Source organism: Rhinatrema bivittatum, chromosome 19 (genome assembly GCF_901001135.1).
Source record: "Rhinatrema bivittatum chromosome 19, aRhiBiv1.1, whole genome shotgun sequence".
Classification (NCBI taxonomy): Eukaryota; Metazoa; Chordata; class Amphibia; order Gymnophiona; family Rhinatrematidae; genus Rhinatrema; species Rhinatrema bivittatum.
In genome coordinates, this window is record NC_042633.1 from 8,768,658 (window position 1) to 8,781,665 (window position 13,008).

The following is a 13,008-nucleotide window of genomic DNA, read 5'->3' on the forward strand; positions in this document are numbered from 1 at the left end:
ACAGACCATAAGAATCTGACTTACCTACAACAAGCCCAACGTCTTAACCCACGACAAGCTCGCTGGGCATTATTTTTTTCTCGCTTTGATTTTGAACTCCGGTATCGACCTGCAAGCAAGAATATCAAGGCGGACGTGCTATCCCGTTATTTCATCTGCGAGGATGGAGAGGAGGTCCTGCAGAATATCATTGATCCAGCCCGTATTATCCTTGCTATAATTACACAATGTTGGGTTCCATATTAGGTGCTACAACCCAAGAAAGAGATCTAGGTGTCATAGTGGATAACACATTGAAATCGTCGGTGCAGTGTGCTGCGGCAGTCAAAAAAGCAAACAGAATGTTGGGAATTATTAGAAAAGGAATGATGAATAAAACGGAAAATGTCATAATGCCTCTGTTTCGCTCCATGGTGAGACAGCACCTTGAATACTGTGTACAATTCTGGTCGCCGCATCTCAAAAAAGATATAATTGCGATGGAGAAGGTACAGAGAAGGGCTACCAAATGATAAGGGGAATGGAACAACTCCCCTATGAGGAAAGACTAAAGAGGTTAGGACTTTTCAGCTTGGAGAAGACGACTGAGGGGGGATATGATAGAGGTGTTTAAAATCATGAGAGGTCTAGAACGGGTAGATGTGAATCGGTTATTTACTCTTTCGGATAGTAGAAAGGCTAGGGGCACTCCATGAAGTTAGCATGGGGCACATTTAAAACTAATCGGAGAAAGTTCTTTTTTACTCAATGCACAATTAAACTCTGGAATTTGTTGCCAGAGGATGTGGTTCGTGCAGTTAGCATAGCTGTGTTTAAAAAAGGATTGGATAAGTTCTTGGAGGAGAAGTCCATTACCTGCTATTAAGTTCACTTAGAGAATAGCCACTGCCATTAGCAATGGTTACATGGAATGGACTTGGTTTTTGGGTACTTGCCAGGTTCTTGTGGCCTGGATTGGCCACTGTTGGAAACAGGATGCTGGGCTTGATGGACCCTTGGTCTGACCCAGTATGGCATTTTCTTATGTTCTTATGTTCTTATGCAGCTACCTTCTCTGTCCCGATGGGGAAAACCGTGGTTCCCAGCAGACTCCGCAACAGGGTACTGAAATGGGGACATGATTCCCAATTCGCTGGACATCCTGGCCATAAGAGAACACAGGATCTCCTTCAATGATTCTACTGGTGGCCGGGGATGTGCAAAGACATTCGAGCGTACGTAGATTCCTGTCCCGTTTGTGCCCAACATAAAAATCCTGTGGGGAGGCCGTGGGGACACCTACAACCACTGCCGGCGCCAACCAAACCTTGGACTCATATCTCCACCGACTTTGTGGTTGAGTTACCTGCTTCTGAAAGACACACGGTTATCTGGGTGGTGATTGATCATTTCTCAAAAATGGCTCATTTTATACCCCTGCCCACCCTCCCCTCTGCTCCTCGTTTGGCTCAACTATTTATGTCTCATATATTCCGGCTTCGTGGTCTACCTCTGCATATTACCTCCGATTGAGGTTCCCAATTCACCGCTCGATATTGGCGGAGTCTTTGTGCCAAATTTCATATTACATTGGATTTCACTACCGCCTTCCATCCACAAGCCAATGGACAGGTAGAACGTACCAATTGTTCTCTCAAGCAGTTCCTACGGTCGTATATTAATGCACGCCAGGATGCCTGGGCTGCCTCCGACAGCCCCGGGATAAACAACCCCGATAACCAGGAAATAAGGAAAGTTGCCTTTTTTATTATACAGCAAAAAATGAAAAAATCGAACATTGATGTCATTTGGACCAATTGATTAAACATGACCCTGTGAAAGTGCAGAAAGTGCAAGTATAACTTGTAAGCACTGGGGGTGGTATGATGGTCCTTAAATATACATTGTAAACATTGACAAAAAGATTTATATAGCGTTGTGATTGTTTAAAACTATCAAATACCACGTCTTTCTATACAAAGATTTCAATTAACCCAATATTGACTGGGTAAATGTAACATCAGGACTTGCTAGAGACATAAAGTTCCTGGATGTAATAAATGATTGCTTCATGGAGCAATTGGTTCAGGAACCAACAAGAGAGGGAGCTATTTTAGATTTAATTCTTAGTGGAACGCAAGATTTGGTGAGAGAAGTAACGGTGGTGGGGCCACTTGGCAACAGTGATCATAACATGATCAAATTTAAACTAATAACTGGAATAATTTGTTGCCAGAGGATGTGGTTAATGCAGTTAGTGTAGCTGGGTTCAAAAAAGGTTTGGATATGTTCTTGTTTAAGTCAGTCTTTGATGATCCTGCTTGGTATTCGACAGCAGGATCAACCTTGGTTCATCTAAAACAAGGTAATAAACCTTTACCATACTTTGCCATTGTGCCTCACCTTTCTTCCTTCTCTCTCTCTCTCAAGCCTTGGGAGGTTGGCTGCCACCGTGTCTTCATGCTGCTCTCCCCGGCGTACCCAGATCGGCAACGGCAAAGGCATTCGCTATGTTTCTCCAAAGGGCCTCCTAGGGTCCGTGCATGCATGCCACCCACATCTTTATTCACGTCATGGCGGGAACCTCAGGGGCGTCCCGTCCAAGTGATGTCAGCACATCCTGGTATTTAGCCTGCCCTTCATTTGCTAACAAACTGAGTTAGCAAGGATTGGATTCGCTCTGGTCTAAGCTGCTCTGCTGCATCCCAGCAGCCGCTGGAAGCTCTCTCTCTGCCCTTCGGGGTAATTCATCGCTAACCTGGGTACCTGCTCCTCGGGAGCCCATCTTCTCTCTTTCAGGTACCTATCTGGGAAACTGGGTACTCGCTCCTTGAGGGCCTGTGCTCCCTACACTGGTGCTTGCAACTGCTTCGCTTCTGCCTGCCAGGATCTCCATCAATACAGCTAACTAGTCAGTGAGTACTAATTCTCTCAGTCTGTTCCACCTTCAGTTTCAGCACTTGGAGTCAACATCCGGGTCCTGCCTCTGCTACCCTGTGCTGCCTATCATCTACTCAAGAGTGGGACTGGTCTCTGCCGAGGACCCCTGGACTGCTTCTACTGGGTAGCCCAGGAAGGGTTGCAGACCTCAAAACAGATATGGGCGGAGCCACCCATCAAAGACAATGACTTTGACAATGAGAACCCCACTCGACGAGTTGGAGTGACTCCCAGTCAAAGTGGGGGGAGTGTACTTGGAGCCAGGATTGGCCAAGAAGTATGGGATGTACTGACTGTTTCAGAACCAGCAGGGAGATCTCTTCCTCATGGAGGGTTCCCACAGTCAGCCAGATGGCTACAGTGCAATGAGTAATGCAGTCAGGTAAAGGTTCCCCTTGGATGGAGGCAATGTGCATAGGAATGTCTAGGGGTTGAGTAGGTATTTGGAGCAGGGTAACCACCTCTTCAAGGATGAAGTTCCCACAAGCCCCAGTATCCACGAGGGTGGTCGTGGTGAAAGATTGAGCCTCCCTGAGGAGGGAGACCGGAAGCAAGAGTTGAGGGCCGGTAACTGTAGTGCCCAAGCTCGGGACCCCCACTGGGCTCAGGCTCTGGAGTTTCCCGGGCAGAACCCCTGCAGTAGAGACAGAGACCAGACTTCCGCCTTCGGAGATGTTCCTTGGGGGAGAGACGACCACGGTTGATCTGCATGTGTTCCTCTTTGGAAGGGGAATCCATCAGTGGTGCCTTTTGTCTGGGGCTAGGAGAGCGAGGTGGTCCAGGAACCGCTCTTCGGATAGCCTTTACCTCCTGATGTCGTTGTTGGAGGAGGTGATCAATCCGCCCTACTAAGGAGATGAGGTCCTCCAATGTCGCAGGGATCTCTCAGGCTGCTAATTCATCTTTGAGGGTGGATGACAGCCCTTCGAGATAAAGGGCCCGCAAGCAGTCATCCTGCCATCCTAATTCCGTTGCCAGGGTTCGGAATTCCACGGTGTACTCAGTGAGGGAATGGGATCCCTGGAGGAGGTGGAGGAGATGGTGTCCAGCGACTGCCTTTCAGCCTGGGTCATCGAAGATGCACCAGAAGATAGATACGAATTGAGGGAGCTGCTGTAATAGTGCATTGGAACGCTCCCAAAGTGTGGAAGCCCATGCCAGGTCTTTCCCCTCCAGGCATGACAGAATGAAGGTGATCTTCGTCACCTCGCCTGGGAACACAGAGGGCTGTAGCTCAAATTGCAGATAGCACTGGTTGAGGAAGCCTCAGCAGAGGCGAGGATTGCCATTGAAATGGGGAGTAGCTGGGAGGGCCAGCAGTGCCTGTAAGGGTGGTGAACCAGATGAAGCACTGACGGCAAGAGTCCCAGGGTTGGCATTGCGGACTCTGCAACCTGAGCTCATAGATTATCCACTGAGCTGGCAAATGCCTTGAGGTATAGCTGCTGCTCCCAGACTCGTGTAGCCAGGCCCGGGATGGCCTGCAAGGTCGAAGACTCTGCCGAGTCCATGGCCTTGGCAAACTGTTGCGCTGGAGGTGGACCCTTGGCCTGGTGCAGGATTGGTGCGGCCCCCTGAGCGAACCCAGGGAGCACCTGCCACCAGGAGGTGGAGCACACTAGGAGACAGAGGCTAGCTGGAGCTTCACCAATCACGGCCTTGTTTCTCTGTGGGTTGAGCCCTTGGATACCCTGGCCAGGAACACAAAGTCCTCCTGGCAGAATAGGCAGAGCCTAAGGGTCTAGCTCATGGAAGGCCGCTCGGAGTGTCGAAGCAGGTGTACCTGGCGGTCACGGGAGAGGCGAACAGAGTGTCTAAGTGGAGCGCAAGGGTCAAAGCCAGGGTATCCGTCCAATCGTCGACAAGCAAAGCAGGGGTCAGTTCCAGGGGTCGTCAAGCATTGTCAGGTGAAGCAAAGGTCAGTTCCAAGGATAGCAGATCAAGCGTGGTCAGGCGAAGCAAAGGTCAGTTCCAAGGATAGTAAATCAAGCATGGTCAGGCAAGCCGAGGTCAGTGCCAAGAGACAGTCTGAGAAGGTACAACCTGGGAGGACGAAGGAACACAGGAACAAGGCAGGAACTCAGGAACACCGGAGGAACTCAGGAACACCAGAACAATGGAGGAACTCAGGAACAAGGAGGAACACTGGAACGACGAGGAACATTGAAACAATGAGGAGCACTGGAAAGCAGGAACAAGGAACGGCAAACTAGCTCACCCAGGGGTGATGATCCGATTGCCAAGGCCGAACCCTTGCTTAAATACTTGAGTCCATGACGTCATCCCTGTGCACCGCAGAACGGTTTCCTGCCCTTGGCCCTTTAAAGGGCTGGGTGGTCCACGCGCATGCGCCTAGGGGCTGCCCTGGAACAGCAGAGGATGCCGAGCCCCGGCATGGTGGCAGCTGAGAAGTGGAGGGCCTCGGGGCGCTGCCCTGGGATGGTACTAGCACATGGAGCTGGCAGCGGCTGAGGGTTAGGTCGACCTGGGTCCCGCTGAAGCGTGAGCTAGGTGAGCAGGCCCGGACGTGGGCCTAGCGCAGCCGGGATGCGCAACACTTATCTTCTTTAAGCGCCTCTTTAACCCCTCGATCATCTAACGGTCCAACTGACTCCCTCACAGGCTTTCTGCTTCGGATATATTTTAAAAAGTTTTTACTGTGAGTTTTTGCCTCTACAGCCAACTTCTTTTCAAATTCTCTCTTAGTCTGCCTTATCAATGTCTTACATTTAACTTGCCAACGCTTATGCATTATCCTATTTTCTTCTATTGGATCCTTCTTCCAAATTTTGAATGAAGATCTTTTGACTAAAAAAGCCTCTTTCACCTCACTTTTTAACCATGCTGGTAATGATTTTGCCTTCCTTCCACTTTTCTTAGGGGTAGATTTTAAAAAGAGCGCGCGTGACCTACATGGAAGCCGCTACCTGGCATGCGCGCATGTTATAAAATCTGGGGTCAGCGCGCGCAAGGGGGTGCACAAAACACATCTTATTTTGCTTAGACATAGTTCTACCCTTAAAATATCCTGTTAAGAACTTTTATTGTTCTAATTATTGTTATCATTATTACAAAAAAAACCCTGCATTTTTTCTTCTGCTTTCCCCACTTCTCACAAAAGGCATGTCTAGGCATGTCTTGGATTTCATGTGACATCTCATACCCCCCTTTATTTTCACAAGTTTTTTTAATGTACATGTATAAATAAAAAATAAAGCTAAAAAAAAAAAGGAGGGTGGGGTGGTGCGTGATTGGGGGCTGAAGTAGTGCTTCTGGCCTCTGGATAGTGAAAAGCAGGGGAGCCTTCTGGGGGTTGACTTGGTAACTATCCAGGATACCCCCCTCCTTTTTCCCAAGATTTCTTGCACATTCCATGGTCTGACTGCGTGGTCTCTTTTTTCTTTTCTTTTTTTTCACAGCTAGTAAACTGTTTCACTTACTTTGAAAAGCAGCACTGCTTTTTTAGAATAACTTTTCTCTATGTGTTTGTGCACAGTGTGCTTTGCACAAGCTGTCAAAACAGAAAATTCTGCCTGAATAAAAGCAGCAGAACTCTGGTGGAAAAAGGAGGGGGGTTGGAAGGAGGAGGGGGTTCTGGAATGTCTAAGGAAATCACTAAAATAATTAACATCTTGCTGATATAACATCCTCTTTGCTTGTTTTTAACAAGTAAAACAGGCTCTTTGCTGGCTTGCTTTTTACAAAAAATATGGTCTGGCTTCTCAATTTTTAGAATTATACATTTTGAACATTTTAGAATAAAAAATGGTGAGCAATAAAATACATTTCCTTTTCTCACTTCTGTCTGTGCTATCTACAGCTAGAATGGGGGAAGAAGGGTGAGGCGGTGTGGGTGGGAGAAGTCACTTTTCTCTCTGCTACAGAAATTCTCTGCTGAGATTAAATTAGAACTGGAGATGAGAGCTTTTGTTTACAAAAATGGTTTCTTCTCTTTTCTTAAGCAGCCTGAGTTCAGAGGAAGGAGTGGAAATTTGAAAAAACAAAAAGAAAACACTGGCACAAAAATGTAGGGCTTGTGGCAAAAAGAAAACAAAACAATTTTTGTTTTTTATTTTAATGACTGATGTTCCCTCCTTCTGTGTTCTTATCAATTTCAGGTGTAGCTGTGTGGCCTTCAGTTTCTCAGGCTTTAGTTTAAGTTAATTGCTTGCTTTCTTATCATATACCTATTGGAATAACTAAAATAAAGAGACTCTTGCCTGTTCATAAGCATTTCACAGTGCCTGTGGCCTTCAAACTAGTTTGTGTCTGGGTGAGAACACTTAATCCACATGGCCCAACCTCCACACACATCCTTAGCCAAAGCAACAAAAAATAACTCCAACAACAAGGAGTTATGAAATGAAGCAGGAGGGAAGATGAGAGATTATTTTTTTAGGGAGAAGGTGGAAGATGCCTGGAATAAGCCACCCAGAGGTAGGGAATCCAGCACTTTGACTGCATTCATAAGAACATAAGAACATAAGAAAATGCCACACTGGGTCAGACCAAGGGTCCATCAAGCCCAACATCCTGTTTCCAACAGTGGCCAATCCAGGCCATAAGAACCTGGTAAGTACCCAAAAACTAAGTCTATTCCATGTTCCCATTGCTAATGGCAGTGGCTATTCTCTAAGTGAACTTAATAGCAGGTAATGGACTTCTCCTCCAAGAACTTATCCAATCCTTTTTTAAACACAGCTATACTAACTGCACTAACCACATCCTCTGGCAACATAAGAACATAAGAAATTGCCATGCTGGGTCAGACCAAGGGTCCATCAAGCCCAGCATCCTGTTTCCAACAGAGGCCAAAACCAGGCCACAAGAACCTGGCAATTACCCAAACACTAAGAAGAACCCATGCTACTGATGCAATTAATAGCAGTGGCTATTCCCTAAGTAAACTTGATTAATAGCCATTAATGGACTTCTCCTCAAAGAACTTATCCAAACCTTTTTTGAACCCAGCTACACTAACTGCACTAAGCACCTCCTCTGGCAACAAATTCCAGAGCTTTATTGTGCGTTGAGTGAAAAAAATTTTCTCCGATTAGTCTTAAATGTGTTATTTGCTAACTTCATGGAATGCCCCCTAGTCCTTCTATTATTCGAAAGTGTAAATAACCGAGTCACATCTACTCGTTCAAGACCTCTCATGATCTTAAAGACCTTTATCATATCCCCCCTCAGCCGTCTCTTCTCCAAGCTGAACAGCCCTAACCTCTTCAGCCTTTCCTCATAGGGGAGCTGTTCCATCCCCTTTATCATTTTGGTAGCCCTTCTCTGTACCTTCTCCATCGCAACTATATTTTTTTAGATGCGGCGACCAGAATTGTACACAGTATTCAAGGTGCGGTCTCACCATGGAGCGATATGGAGGCATTATGACATTTTCCATTTTTAACCATTCCCTTCCTAATAATTCCTAACATTCTATTTGCTTTTTGACTGCCGCAGCACACTGAGCCGACGATTTTAAAGTATTATCCACTATGATGCCTAGATCTTTTTCCTGGGTGGTAGCTCCTAATATGGAACCTAACATCGTGTAACTACAGCAAGGGTTATTTTTCCCTATATGCAACACCTTGCACTTGTCCACATTAAATTTCATCTGCCATTTGGATGCCCAATCTTCCAGTCTTGCAAGGTCCTCCTGTAATGTATCACAGTCTGCTTGTTATTTAACTACTCTGAATAATTTTGTATCATCCGCAAATTTGATAACCTCATTCAATCATGCTTGGGACAGAAAGAGAGGGTAGCATTAAGAACAGGGTTGGGATGTTGCAGTATTGCAAGAAAACCACCATTCACTCTCTTGAGAGCAGAGGCAAGAGAAAGGTGATAATTAAAAAACAAAGGCTGGATAGAAGGAGCACAACCTAATAACACCACAGACCAAATTGTAGCATCTTTGGAACCAGCAGGGAAGAAGTCTCCAGAACACAACCAGGTTGATGTTGGCAGATTGGTGGTGGTCAGGATGCATCCAGCAAGGTTAGAGGATCAAAGTAGACAAATATTTCACATCATTTTCAATAATATGTGGGCAACAGTCCTATTAGTTTTGGTTGCTGTTTAGATTGCTGTGAGGCTTGGTGGTGTGACACAGTGGAATGTGCATCAAATTAAGAATGCAAACTTGTATACTCATTTATCCATAATGGTAGAGATGCAAAGGGAAGACAAAAAACTGACTTGGATAAGGGACAGTATCCTACGAGTAATCAGATTTATATGGTGGGCAATGTGATGTCTTATTATCACTGTTCACCATATTAGGCAAGATGACTGAATAGCCAATTTGTCTTTATCTTCCATCATCTACTGTGTTTTTATATTTTGAGAGACTATTGGACATGAGGTGAGGAATGATAAGAAGAAGCAGATTGATTGTTACTGTGCGTTTAGTGGATATGTGATGAAGAATGACAGAAAGGGTTAGATATGATTAGTGAGGACATGGGGTGAAAAAGTGTAGAAGGGGGAAGTTTGATGGTTATTATTATGAGTTGAGAAGACATGAGTGTATAGAATGATAGGAGGAGGAAAATTGGTGGGTCATTACTATGAGCAAGGAAGTTGTTTACATGAGAAAATATAGCAGGGGACAGTTTAGTGACATTACAGTGATTGAGAAGTCATGGGAGTGAGGAATAGAAGTGTTGATGGTTATTACTATGAGATAAAAAAAATGGGATATGGATTGATAGGAGGGGAAGTTTAATGATATTTCTGGGAGTTGAGAAGTCATGGGAGTAAGGAATGCTAGGAGGGTCAGGTTGATGTTTATTACTATGGGTGTAAAGGATATCGGAAGAATTATGAGATAAGGGGATGATAAATATTTGTTTTTCAGATTATAATACTTTGTTGCCCCTTCTGCTGATCTCTTTGCAAATTTCCTTGAACAAGTAATACAAATTTTCATTAGATCAAAATTATTTCCTGTAGCCCAAAATTCTTTTCACATCTAGTGGTTCCAGAAACATTCAAACCATTTCTGAGGTTGCCCATCTTTATTGACCAAATTTTAAAACGCTGGTGTGCACAAATTCTGGCAGACACTTGCATGGCTGGGCTGAGCCCATGCCAAGCGCATTTTTAAAATGGCTTGGCCATGATGTATCTGCCTGTATGTGCGGACGTCCTGGCAGATCAAAACGGGATGGGCCAGGGGAGGGGTGGGGCCGGCCGGGACAGCGCCATTAGACACTGTACTGGGGAAGCGCGCGCCGGCTGAATTTTGAAAGCTCCTAGACAAGCGTGTATCTCACACTGTGCATACATGTCAAACTTCTATAAAAGAGGCAGGAATTGGTAATGGGCTGGGTGAGGTGTGATGTTTCAGGGTGTGGCCTTGAGATGTTTACATAAATAGTTATGCGCCTGAGTGCATGCCTAGATCCAGAATTGTGTAAGGGATGAGGTGTAAGTTAAAAAATAAACAGAAAGAGTCATTTCTCATGAGTTTAAAGGGTCTGCAGTAACTGGGGAGTAAGGGGGTGCAGACCATGGTATTGGAGGGTGAGCTGGTGGATGAACTGGTGAAACTGGCAATGGCGTGGATGTGCACCCCTTTTAAATTTCCAGTTTAAATGGTATAAGGGAGATTTATGTGGATAGGTTCGTGCCCAGTTAAAATTGATACCATATGCAGGCAGTGAGGTTGTTTTATAACATTCACTCATATACATGTACAAGTTATAAAACAGATGCATATCTGATGCATGATGATGAACACACCCCAAGGAGAGACCACATGTCAGTTTGAAATTTATCTTCTTATTATTGAGAAACACAGTTCCAAATCACCCAATAATTTCAATAAATGATAGAAAAGACAAGCCCTAACATTCTTCCTGACTTTTAAATAATCTAATTCAATATTAAAGTAAAATGTAAGTGAGTTATACTACAGTGATACTTGATGACTAACAGTGGTTTGTTGAGTGGTCTCTAAAATAATCTCAGTAGGTGAAAATTGATTTAAACCCTGTTTGGAAGAAAAATAATGCATTTTCAGATCAGAAAGATATGTTGGCTGACTTGTGTACAATACTCACAATGAATGTAAATTAGGTAAATTTACATACTTTGCAGACCCAGCATATACAAATCTGACTCATATTCATTGTGGATATTTTGAAACCCCAACGGGCTGTAGGGTCACCATGACAGGTTTGGTAAACTCTGGTTTACAGGATCAGAGAGAGAACTGGCTGTGAAGATGGATCAAATGAACGTCAGGACGTAATCCAGCACACACAGGGTTTGGATAAGATTTATCTTTCAGAGATGCCATCATGCTTATAAATTTTCAGTGAAGTGTTTGCAATCTCTGGCAGCACTAGATTGGCAGAGATGATATTAATTGTAAATTCTAATGTTCAACTTTACGAGCGGTGATTTTTTTGATCTGCTGTCAACCAAGTTCTTTTCTTATTTTCTAGGGCTACTGCTTCAAGCAAAAGTATCTCTGAAAACAGGATTACATCATTTAAATTCTGATATTTATTAACCAATATGTTACAAGGCAATTACTTTGTTTTCTTGAGGCTTCCTGTGGTTTTCCCCATTAGGAATTCCTTGGTGTTCATGCTTGGTCTGATCAGGATGATATAACATTTGGGGAAGAATATACAACCCAACAAGCCAGCACTGGAGGACAAAATTGCAAATATTTCCACAGCCACTGTGTATTTCCTGTTGTGCTTAGATAAGCAGGAATGAAAGAAGCCAGACAGCAATAAATATAAGCATGCTGAAGGTGATGAACTTAGCCTCATTAAAGCTGTTGGGCAACTTTCTAGCTAAAAATGCTACAATGAAGCTGATAGTAGACAACAAGCCCATGTATCCCAACATGAGGCAGAATGCAATCAATGACCCTTCATTGCATTCAAGGACTATCTTTCCCATCTGGGATTTCATGTTCATTTGGTAAAATGGGGGAGCTATGACCTGCCAAGAAAACACAGATGAGGACCTGGACAAGACTGCAGGCTAATACTAGGACATGGGCAGTCGTGGTCCCACCAATATCTTTAGGTTGCTGGTTGGCTTGGTGGCCTTGAAGGCTATGACCACCATGATGGTCTTGGCCAGCAGGCAAGAGATGCAGATGGCGAATACAATGCCAAATGTCATGTGTCGCACCATGCAGGTCAGAGTTGTGGGATGGCCTATGAACACTAATGAGCACCCAAAGGACAGAATGAGGGCTAATAACAGGAGGTAGCTGAGTTCACGGTTGTTTGCTTTCACAACTGGAGTATGGCGGTTCTGAATGAAAATAACAAGGATAGCAGATGGCATCAGAGCACCAAGCACAGAGGTAACAGCCAGAACCATACCCAAGGGTTCTTGAAATGACAGAAATTCGATGGACTTCTTCTGGCATCCATCTTGTCTCTTAGTGGGCCATTGGTCATTGGGGCACTTCATGCACTCTGTGGCATCTGCAGGAAGAAGAAATGCCAGATGTGGTTTTGATGAGGAAAATCAGAATGGGAGTATCATTCACTTTAGAATTATTTATCTTTTGCCATTTTCTATATATCTATCATCTTGTTGAAATACAAGATATATCTATGTACCGTGATTTTGGTATCATGTTGTTTTCTGTATAATTTTTTATGATTGTATTGATGCTGTAGTGTTTTCAATATAACTTGCTTGTGGAGGCTTTGCTATTTTGAATCCTGCCTTCAGTAGTCATTTAGAAATTGAAAAGGAGTTCGTAAATCAAAAATTAAATTAAACTTGGCAAATAAAAAAAGACTTATTTTCCAGCCTGGTGACATCCATTCAATAAAGTCTAAATGAACACATTATCCCTTGAACATGAGACTTTTTACCATAGCGTTTCATATAAATATGGCTTGAAATATTTCTTCCCTCACCAGTCTCATGAAAGGCAGAATACTTTCAAGGTTGTGTTATGTTCTATTCAACCATCTAAAAAAACTGTTATAGTTACCTGCTGACACCCATTGAAAATTCAACAGGTAATAATTACGATTGAACCCAGCACACTTGTCCATCCCTCCTGTCTGACTCTGAGAAGTCTCTGACTCTCAG

At 44.2% G+C, this 13,008-nt stretch overlaps 1 pseudogene; it reads right to left on the bottom strand.

Moving 5' to 3' along the window:
* The window catches only part of LOC115081121, a 126,117-nt pseudogene that overhangs the window by 71,034 nt on the left and 42,075 nt on the right, over positions 1-13,008 (bottom strand).